The sequence below is a fragment of the Polypterus senegalus genome, chromosome 13 (genome assembly GCF_016835505.1).
Source record: "Polypterus senegalus isolate Bchr_013 chromosome 13, ASM1683550v1, whole genome shotgun sequence".
Classification (NCBI taxonomy): domain Eukaryota; kingdom Metazoa; phylum Chordata; class Cladistia; order Polypteriformes; family Polypteridae; genus Polypterus; species Polypterus senegalus.
In genome coordinates this window covers 40,496,900-40,506,999 of record NC_053166.1, presented here as the reverse complement: position 1 = coordinate 40,506,999, position 10,100 = coordinate 40,496,900, and positions in this window count along the sequence as shown.

Genomic DNA, 10,100 nt, shown 5'->3' with positions numbered 1-10,100 from the left:
TGTTATATAAACATACTGTATAACAGTTTTTAGTGTCCATAGACACACTGGATACAATGTAAATTCACCATAAGGAATCAGTTATGGTTTCGAAGAGAAACACGCAATCTTTCAAACCTTTACAATTGTTCTGAAGTTAAAACAAGTTTGGCCCAAAAACAAAATGGGCAGTGCAAAACCAAACACGTTATAAAACACCTACCAAATCAGCCAATGGTTGAAAGAAAAAAAAAGTAGTCTTTTTACTTTCATGGAATAGTTTACCCCAAAATGAAGCTTCTCTCATAATTGTCATAAAATGTCTCTGAACCAAATTTAATTCAAGTTAAATACTTGAATAGCTTAAGGATAAGTAAACAACGTAAGAATTTAATCAAGATAAAACAAATCGGGTTTAGTAAACAGTAGTACAGTTAATTTCATATAAAAGGCTTTACACAGTCCAACATCTTCAAAGAAATTTACCATCAGCAGAACATTGTAGCTGGGTCAAAACAAACAAATTTACTCCTGCAGCTTTGAAGAGAGGTTCTGCACCCTTCGGCTCATCTGCTTACTCTCTATGTCCATGATTATTTTTTGAAAGGCCTCGAAGGTATATTTGAGTCCTTCAGGATTCAAATTCTCTCTTCGCTTCCTCCCTCTGGTCAGCCTAAAAACATACAAGAACAGAGAGTAATTGAGGGACTTTGGAAGGAAAAAAAAAAACAAAAACACCCCTTCATTTGAAAATTTATTATAGAATTTATATTACAGTGGAACTTCGTTTTGCGAGCATAATTCGTTCCGGAAACGTGGTCGCAATCCAAAACACTCGTATATCAAAGCGAATTTCCCCATAAGAAATAATGGAAATTCAGATGATTCGTTCCACAACCCAAAACTATTCATATAAAAAGGATAAATACAAAATATAAAGTAAAATACATAATACAAATTAACCTGCAATTTACCTTTAAAAAGAATCATGGCTGGTGTGAGTTTCTAAACTCATGTGGAATTCCACCCAACGGGACGACACGCTGAAGAGTGTCCCAAAGCAATCGCAGTCTCCCAGCGCTGTAGCAGTTCGCCGTATAAGCGCATCCAAAAAGATCAAGGAACATTATAAAGATCCCGCTGCAATAAATAACAGCGCTGTTGCTGTTTCAAACTGAATAAACTGGTGTTTATTCAGCTGGTGTTAAAGTACTGAGACTCAGCTTCGTGTTTTGGGGAGCAAGATGATTGGGGAGCAAGATGAGGACTCGCACTTCACAGCGCACACACACAGTCACAATGCTGTAGTAAACAGAGAGAGGCGCTGGGCGAGCGAGATAAGAAGAGAGAGAGAAGCACTGGGCGAGCAAGAATAGGAGAGAGAGAGAAAAAGACTCACTGGGCGAGCGAGCGAGCGAGCGAGATAAGGAGAGAGAGAAAAAGAAGCGATGAGGGAGCGAGCGAGCAAGATAAGGAGAGAGAGAGAAAAAGACGCACTGGGCGAGCGAGCGAGATAAGGAGAGAGAGAAAAAGAGATGAGCGGCGAGCGGCGAGAGATAGGAGAGAGAGAGAGAGAACCACCATCAGCTCAGTTGTGATCACATGACGCTCAGCAGACAAAGTGTATCCATACTACTCGTATTGCAAGACATCGCTCGTTTATCAAGTCAAAATTTATTAAAAATTTTTGCTCGTCTTGCAAAACACTCATAAACCAAGTTACTCGTAAACCGAGGTTCTACTGTATTTGTATTATTCTATTATGGAGGTCAATATAGAACCCAAACGTCTGTTGCTAACTTTCATTAAAATATCTTCATTTGTGTTCAGCGTAAAAATAAAATTTGTACGGTTTATTACAAGAGTAGAGTAAGTAATGACAAAAATTTCATTTTTGGGTGAAGACATACTTTTACACTCTCTTTGGCTTTGAAAATGCTTAAACACTTGTAGAATCAAACGCTCCCATGTGTTGACCATTGTAGACAATCACAGACATATTTGTTGAGTGCAGTACCACAACGGCCAATCGGAGGCATTTATCAATCTACTCAACAGTTTTCAAAATGAATATTTGGGTGAACCAACCCCTTTTAAAGGAGTAGTTCACATTCAAAATTCTGTCATCATTTACACACCCTCTTGTCATTTCAAACCTGTATGAATTACTGTCCTCTGCAGATGCCTTGAGGGTGAGTAAAACATGAGGAAATGTTGATTTGGTTGTTAAATATAACTTTAAGGTAAACATGGTTTGAAAAAATTTCAGCAGTTTGCATTGCCCACATTACCTGGTATTCTTTGATCAGACAGCTTGCATCTTCACCAAGGTACATGATCAGGCACTTCAGCAGGCACTCTGTTCTGATGTCTATGTCCAGACTCTACAAAATGTTTAAGATGTATTGTTTTTATTAGACCAAAACACTACTAAATTGATTGCCACAAGCAATTCTGTACGCATGCAACCAATACCTGATCCATAACTTTAATAGTGTCCTTAGTTTTTTCACGGAGAACTCCACCTTTGCTCCTAATAACCTGGAGAATCTGAGAGCTCTGTCTGTCCAAAGAGGCCATAAATCTCGATTGTAAAGGTAAGGTCGTGATGCGCAAAAATTCGGCATTAATCTGTAAGAAAGAGAAACAGAAAAAAAGACTTCTAAATAAAAATTCTCTTTGAGAACTAGTTGTAAAAATACATATACACACAAAGCATTAAACAACAAAAGGTATAATCAGGGCATCTAAGAAATTTTCAAAAACACTACATACTAAAATCCCATGGTAAAAACTATGGTAAATTCAGGATTAGTCACTTACATTTTTCAATAAAATAAGTACTTTTACCTCCTCTTGTTGAAACAGAGCTGGCCATCTTTCTTGCAGTTCTTGTACACTAGGTTGGTTTTCCACAATTTCTTGTCTGCGTAAGGCAAACGTCTTTTTCATTTTTTCTCTGATTGTCAATGCATTGTTTCTTTTCTTCACTTCCTTTAAAAGTGCCAGGTGCTCAACTTCAAGTTTTGCTAATGTCTCTCCAGCAGGAAGGGATGGGATATGATTGGCCACACCACGTTTAGGTCGTTTAACATTTTTTGCTGGAAAAGCATGGTCTGAGGCTTTGCTTTTCAGAGAATTTACCAAATACTCAGGGCATCCAAGACCTTTCAACTGTGTGCGTAGGTTCCCCATTTTCATTTTGAGTCTCTGTGTCCACCCATTGCACCCATTAAAGCATCCTTTTTCTGCTAAGCAAGGGTGTTTCTTGATAAGTGCCTCTGAAACGTCAAAGAAGTTTGCACTGCTGGGATAAGATTTATACTTGTATATCTCATCACAAACCTTCTCCAGAATATCAGACTTCATCTTGGGAGTGACAGTCAGCCTTGTTCCATTAGCCTTAAAAAGATCATTTCCTCTCTCTAATTGGAGTTCAGTGTCATAAGAAAAGCGTGGAATATTAAATTCTTTTGGCCACTGTTGATTTCTTGTAGAAACTGTTTCTGAGTCAGAAGGTGAGAGGATGATTGTATCATCAGTGTCTCCAGAACCAATGGAGGACAGAGCATCATCATTAGACTGAGTCCCATTATTTGTTTGAGCAGTGAATGAGTCTTCATCTGGCAATGTGATAATCTTTAGAGTGCCAAGACTCTCAAGTTCTCCAGTGTCCGTCAAATTTACAAATACATCCCCCAAATCTTTGTCCTGATACTGTAGTCTGAATCTACAAATTAATCCAAAAGCTTCCCTCACTTTTTTCAATGAGCTCATCCACTGATTCAGGAATCCCATGTGACAGAAGCAACTTTCTTGAATCATCTTGACTGACAATCACCAAAAGCTTGGCAGATCTTCTTCCTGACATGCTAAGAGATTATGGAAAAAAGAAAATAAATAAGATTAGACACAGAACAAAAAATAGATAATTGCTAGACATTTACAAGTTCACTACATCTTGTGCACTTTTCTTAGAATTTATAAACAATTCTTACCTTAAACATGTATATATCTCTTCAGAGCTACCATGCGTCTCCGCCCAATTGTGTACTGAACAAGTGGATACGGGTCTGTAAGGTCATGGTGCTCTAAAAGTTCAATTTTCTTATCAGAAGGCTGGACCAAGACATAGGCTCTGTAATGTTCAGTATAGCGTGCATCAAGTCTTCTGACAATGAACAGTGGTTTGTCCTGCAACACAAAAATTTGCACAATTTCGCCAAACCCTGGAAGTCCTGAACATTCTCCATGAGCAATGACCATGCTTTCTCTGTAGGTGAAGCCTTTAAATGTTACCTCCTTGGCCAAGCACACAACATCCAGGTTTGGGTGTTTCTGTTGTACAGTCCATGATATGTCTTCATTAAGAACATCAATGGGAAGATTAGAAACATGTGATACTTCCAATCTTGGTGTAAGAGAGCTGCACTGATACTGATGATATGCCATATGAAACTGATGTCTTTGTGACAACGATAGGAGCACATTCTTGAAGCAGTTGGTGCGACACACAACTCTTTTAAAGAAGCTATGCTTAGCCTGGAATCGCATTGGTAGCGCTGCTGCCAGAAGACCGGGTTCGCTTCCGGGTCCTCCCTGCGTGGAGTTTGCATGTTCTCCCCGTGTCTGTGTGGGTTTCCTCCAGGCGCTCCAGTTTCCTCCCACAATCCAAAGACATGCAGGTTAGGTGGATTGGCGATTCTAAATTGGCCCTAGTGTGTGCTTGGTGTGTGGGTGTGTTTGTGTGTGTCCTAATGGCACCCTGCCCAGGATTGGTTCCTGCCTTGTGCCCTGTGTTGGCTGGGATTGGCTCCAGCAGACCCCCGTGACCCTGTATTCGGATTCAGCGGGTTAGAAAATGGATGGATGGATATGCTTAGCCTCGAATCGCATTGTCCACAGAGCAACCAGAGGGCCAAATTTCTCAATTAGCTCAGGGTAATGCTCCAAAAAGTGGTGTTTGGGCAACCTTTTGGAATCTGATTCTATGTTCAGATATCTTGAAGGCCAGATATGCTATAGAAGCTTTGGTGTGTGAAGGAGCGACAACAAGATCTACAATATCTTTTAAATCATTTAGAAGTTGCCATGCAGGTTCATTGGCAGCCACTTTGTCTCCAATCAAAAAAGGAAAAAATCTCAACAGGCTCCAATTTTCATGGGCATTACCCCCTACTGTTCTTCTTGCAGAAAATGTGAGAAGAACAGTATGTGGACGATTTGTCTTGTCATTCCATTTGAATGGAAAGTTCTGAATTGCTTTATTCAGGTGTTCCAAGGTGAAATACATTTTAGATGAAAAGACTGTCAAGCACAAAGCTATCTCAAAAGGGACAATACCCTCAAAGAGATCATGCACAACATCAGCCGGGAATCCTGTGCAAACATTGAAGTGTGATCATTTTTCTGAAAACACACACCCCCCTTTCACACCAAAATGGTGAGGCAAGTCATTGTCTTTCATAAACTGAAGATGAGCAGAATGTAGTTCTTCAGTTCTGATGCAGAATGTTTCAGATCCAACTTCTTGAGTCTGTTATTTTTCTTTCTCTGCTGTCCAAAATCTGCAGACATATTTTCCAGAGAATTTTTCCACAAATCTGGCAATACTGTGAGCACCAAGAATGTCAGCAACAATGCATTGAACTGTGCCCTTCACAGTCTTTCCCAGTTTTTCAATGAAAAGTCCATGTCTCTCCAACGTGACAAGGTCATCAGTCAATGGTTCCAGCACTCTGCCATAACCAAAACGCTTAACATCACTGCTTTTAATTAAAGCAGCTAAATATATAGCAGACAGAATTGACTGACATCCTTCATGTATATAGCCTAATATCCAATAAACTCCAAAAACTTTGTGTCTCAAATTCATCAACATACAAAATTAAAGAGATAGCAGGTTCAGAAAGCAGTTCATTCCTTTGGAAATTGAGTGAATCAAAAAAACGTATATTTAGATTCATCTCCTTTATACACTGATTTTAAATGAAGTGTATTATCAAGTAATGGCTGGCAACTCAGAAGTTGCTGCAAGGATTGTTGAATTGGAACGTACTGAAATGTCCTTCCATCACTTCTATCAAGCACATACTCTACAGGCTTTACTACTGAAAAATGGGCTTTGTAGTATGCCTTCCATTTACATGTAGTGGAAAGTGGACCTTGCTCTCTGATTTCTGTTTGAATTGGATGTGACTGGCAAAGAAAGGTGGCTAACTCATCTACAATAACTTTATCAACCTCCAAATTATGTTCCTGCAGTACCTGGTGAATAGTTTGATTAACAACTGGACCTGAAACTGTACTAATTAAATACTGCAACTCCTGCAAAAGTTCATCAGTGGCCACACCAGGTACAAGAAAAACGTGCTCTAACTTTAAAAGGACTGAGGCTAATTTTTGATCTATAGCTTTGGACAACTCTTCAGTATTTTCTGTTATTACATCAGAGGATGTAGGTTCATCAAGCGAGACATCCTCATCTGATTTAATGTCATCTTCTGCAGAAAAAACAGGGACTGGTCTTTCACTGACAACAATGCCAGGCTTTAAATCCTCTTCAGAGAATGATTTGTGTTTTCTTGCCTTGTGTGTTCTAAATGATCCATAAATATTGGTTTTGTATGAGCACCCACTAAAAACACAAGGAACAGTTTCATTATTTTTCAGGTGCTGCCCTATGTGATGGAAGTAGTCTTTAAACGATGATGTGTGTTTGTATTCACAGAGCAAGCATTTATAAGTTGTCAATGCATCTTTTTGAGGGGAATGCTGAGGATGCCTCCTTGACACATGGCCCTTCAGAGAACTCCAAGTATTAAATGAACAAGGACAGTCTGAATAAACACAAGGATAAGGATGACGACATCCAAAATTCCTATGATCAAGCTTAAAATGCTTGAGAAGCTCAGAACGCTTGGCTTTGGAGACACCACAATCTTTGCATTTCCATATTGAGTTACTTGCCAACAACAATTGTGAGGTAAAGCATAGGAGAAAAGAAAGATAAATTACAAAACTGACCCTCCAAAGCAATAACTAAAAGGTGCAAATTACTTACGTTGTTCATATGACTGGATTATTCAAAACCTGTCCTAATTGTTGTTCAGATGTACTCCATCCTACAAAAGACAAAGAGAAATGAAAAACTGGCTCACATAAAAGTAAACAGACGATTCTTTACTGCTGGTCGACGTGATACGTTAAAATAAGCGTTTAGGCACATCACTAAAGACATGTGTTTGGGCCTTCATGTAAAGCTAATGTTATGTGTTAACATTAATCATAAATGAGAGACCATACAAGTAAGCAGAGCGAATACCTTGCGAACGCGAGCTTCATAATAAATCAATAAAAAATCAAAGTCATAATAAAGCTTAGTAATAACCTTAAGTCCATACAAAGCGTCTGAAGCGTGCATGTACGTTATACATGGCGCCACCAAAGCATACCCGAAACAGTCTTTATACTACGTTTCAATATCAATCCATTTCACCTCAAGCAGTTTACTTGTATTATTATTATTTTATTTCCACTCGGTTTAACATCGTAATGAGGGAAACTTGTAAACCTTCTAGCCGAGTTAGAGCCGTCAAACTATTAATACTAACCGTATGTAGAACAACAGTACAACATAATATTTTATGAAATCATACATGTATAATGTTAATAATACGCCCAAACGTATGTTTAAAATTACTTACCAATTTTCTTTATTCCCGTTTTACCACGCCGAGTACATCCATGCGGTGTAAAAAGATGTCGGAAAGCTGAACGTCGACACGCACGACCACGGATTACGTTAGTAGTCACGTGACAATGAAAACCAATATTTTTAATTTGATTTACAGAAATTTATTTACCTTACACTAACAAGACTTACTTTTAATTTAAATCAACCAAACTTTTTACATAACACTAATGGCTAGACAGAAAATTAAATGTTTTGAGTTAGATCAAGTATAACAACTTCTTTGGAGTAATGACATGCCTTGTGCACTTTTTTCAGTGAATGACAACTCATTCATCAATTTCATTTGCAAGACTGTTTTATGGGCCTTAGGCCTATCATCAGCAATTACCTGGAGCAAGGCAAGAACTCTAAGGAGATGGTGAACAAATACAAAATATTTTGCATAACATGCTGTAACACAACATTCTGAACCCTGCTTAATCAAGGTCATGGTTGCATGGGACCAGAGCCTATCCGGGCTAAAGACATGAACGAGATCTTGAAGGAGCACCTGCACATAACATAACATTCTCAAACCTGCTTGGAACAATCGAACAGTTTTGACAAGAACAGGCCAACAAACAAGTCCATTCTATTCACATAAATTGTCTTAAATAATATCATCTCGAAATTATAAGGTCCATAAAGTCTTACTTTCTATTACACTTCTTGATAATTTATGCCAGGCTTCTAAGGTACTGAAGAAAATCTTTGTAATATTTGTGTGAAATCTGTTATTAACAAGTTTTGAATGGTATTCTTACGCTCTTGTTCAAGAATGTATTTTAAAGTAACTTCTGGGATCTACTTTACTAATGCCTTTTATAATTATGAACACTTTCCCGGAGTCTGTCTAGTTGCTCTCCTCTGAACTTTCTCCAGCGCTGTTATGTCTTTTTTGTAATACAGAAACCAAAACTGCACACAGTACTTCAGGTGAGAACTCACTAGTGCATTATATAATTTAATCAGAACCTCTCTTAATTTGTACTTCACACATTGTTATACATAACTTAACATCCTGTTAGCTTTTATGATTGCTTCTGTATGCTGTCTTTGTGCAGATTTTGATCTGCCCACTATGACTCCTATGTCATTCTCATGAAGGGTACTTTCAAGTTTCAGACTACCCATTGTGTATTCAGACTTAACATTTCTCCCTTCTACGTGTAATACTTTACATTTACTTACATTCAGTTTCATCTGCCACAAATCTGCCCAAGCTTACCGGCTATCCAAATCCCTTTGTTAACAATTTAGCTGATTCTCCATTATCTTCCATTTCATCTAGTTTTGGTGTTATCTGCAAATTTAACCAGCTTTTCGAGTACTGTATATTATCCTCCAGATCGCTTCTTATGTATATCAGAAATAGCAGTGGCCCCCAGCACTGACCCCTGAGGGAGGCCGCTTTTAAAATCACTTAATTCTGAAAAAGTTCCCCTCTGCATTACCCTTTGCACCCTGTGTTTGAGACAATTTTGTACCCACCTACACACCATGCCCTGAATTTCCACATCTTTTAGTTTGATCACAATTTAATTCAGGGCTGCAGGAGACCAGAGCTTACTCCAGGATCACCAGCCACAAGGCAGGAAACAACTCTAGACAGCATCCCAGTACAAAACCTTTTAAATAACATACTGTAACACAGCATACCTTTAACAAACCTCTTTCATTTAATTAATGGTCACAACGGACGAATAGTCCATCAAAGTAGAATATTTAGTACGCTCATGTATTAGTCAGACAGACATACAGAAATAATTTAATAGTTTTCATCCATTTCTGTCATCCTTTTGTGTTTGTTTGTAGTACTGTAAAAAAATGTCATCGGCACATACTTTTATTATATTTTAAGTTGAGGAAACAATTCAAACAAATTACATGCAAGTCTCCTTTAAGTAAAACATGTTTGCCATTTCCATGTCACAGAAAAAGTTACTGCATGCAACCAGGGATAAGAAAATTCCCTGCATGTTACGGATATGTCACTAATTACTGGTAAACTCCTGTACAAAGTAATTATTTCCAAAGTAAAATTATACCTGTTTTTAACTTGCAGCTACATTTACATGAACTTCTTATTTCAGATTTGAAAGATTCAGAAATACCTAGATAGATAGATAGATAGATAGATAGATAGATAGATAGATAGATAGATAGTGTGGGGTACAGCTCAGACACAGACAGGCAGACATGTTGTTTCACCACACACGTGTTTATTTTACACTATTTACAATATTAGTAAAGTGCACTACCCAGTGCTGCAGCACCAATCACCCCTTAAAGTCCTGGCCACACAACAATGCCTTGCTCAGTCCTCAGACCGCCTCTACTCCTCTCCTCCGTGCTCCGTCCACTTCCACCTGACTCTTGCTATCGA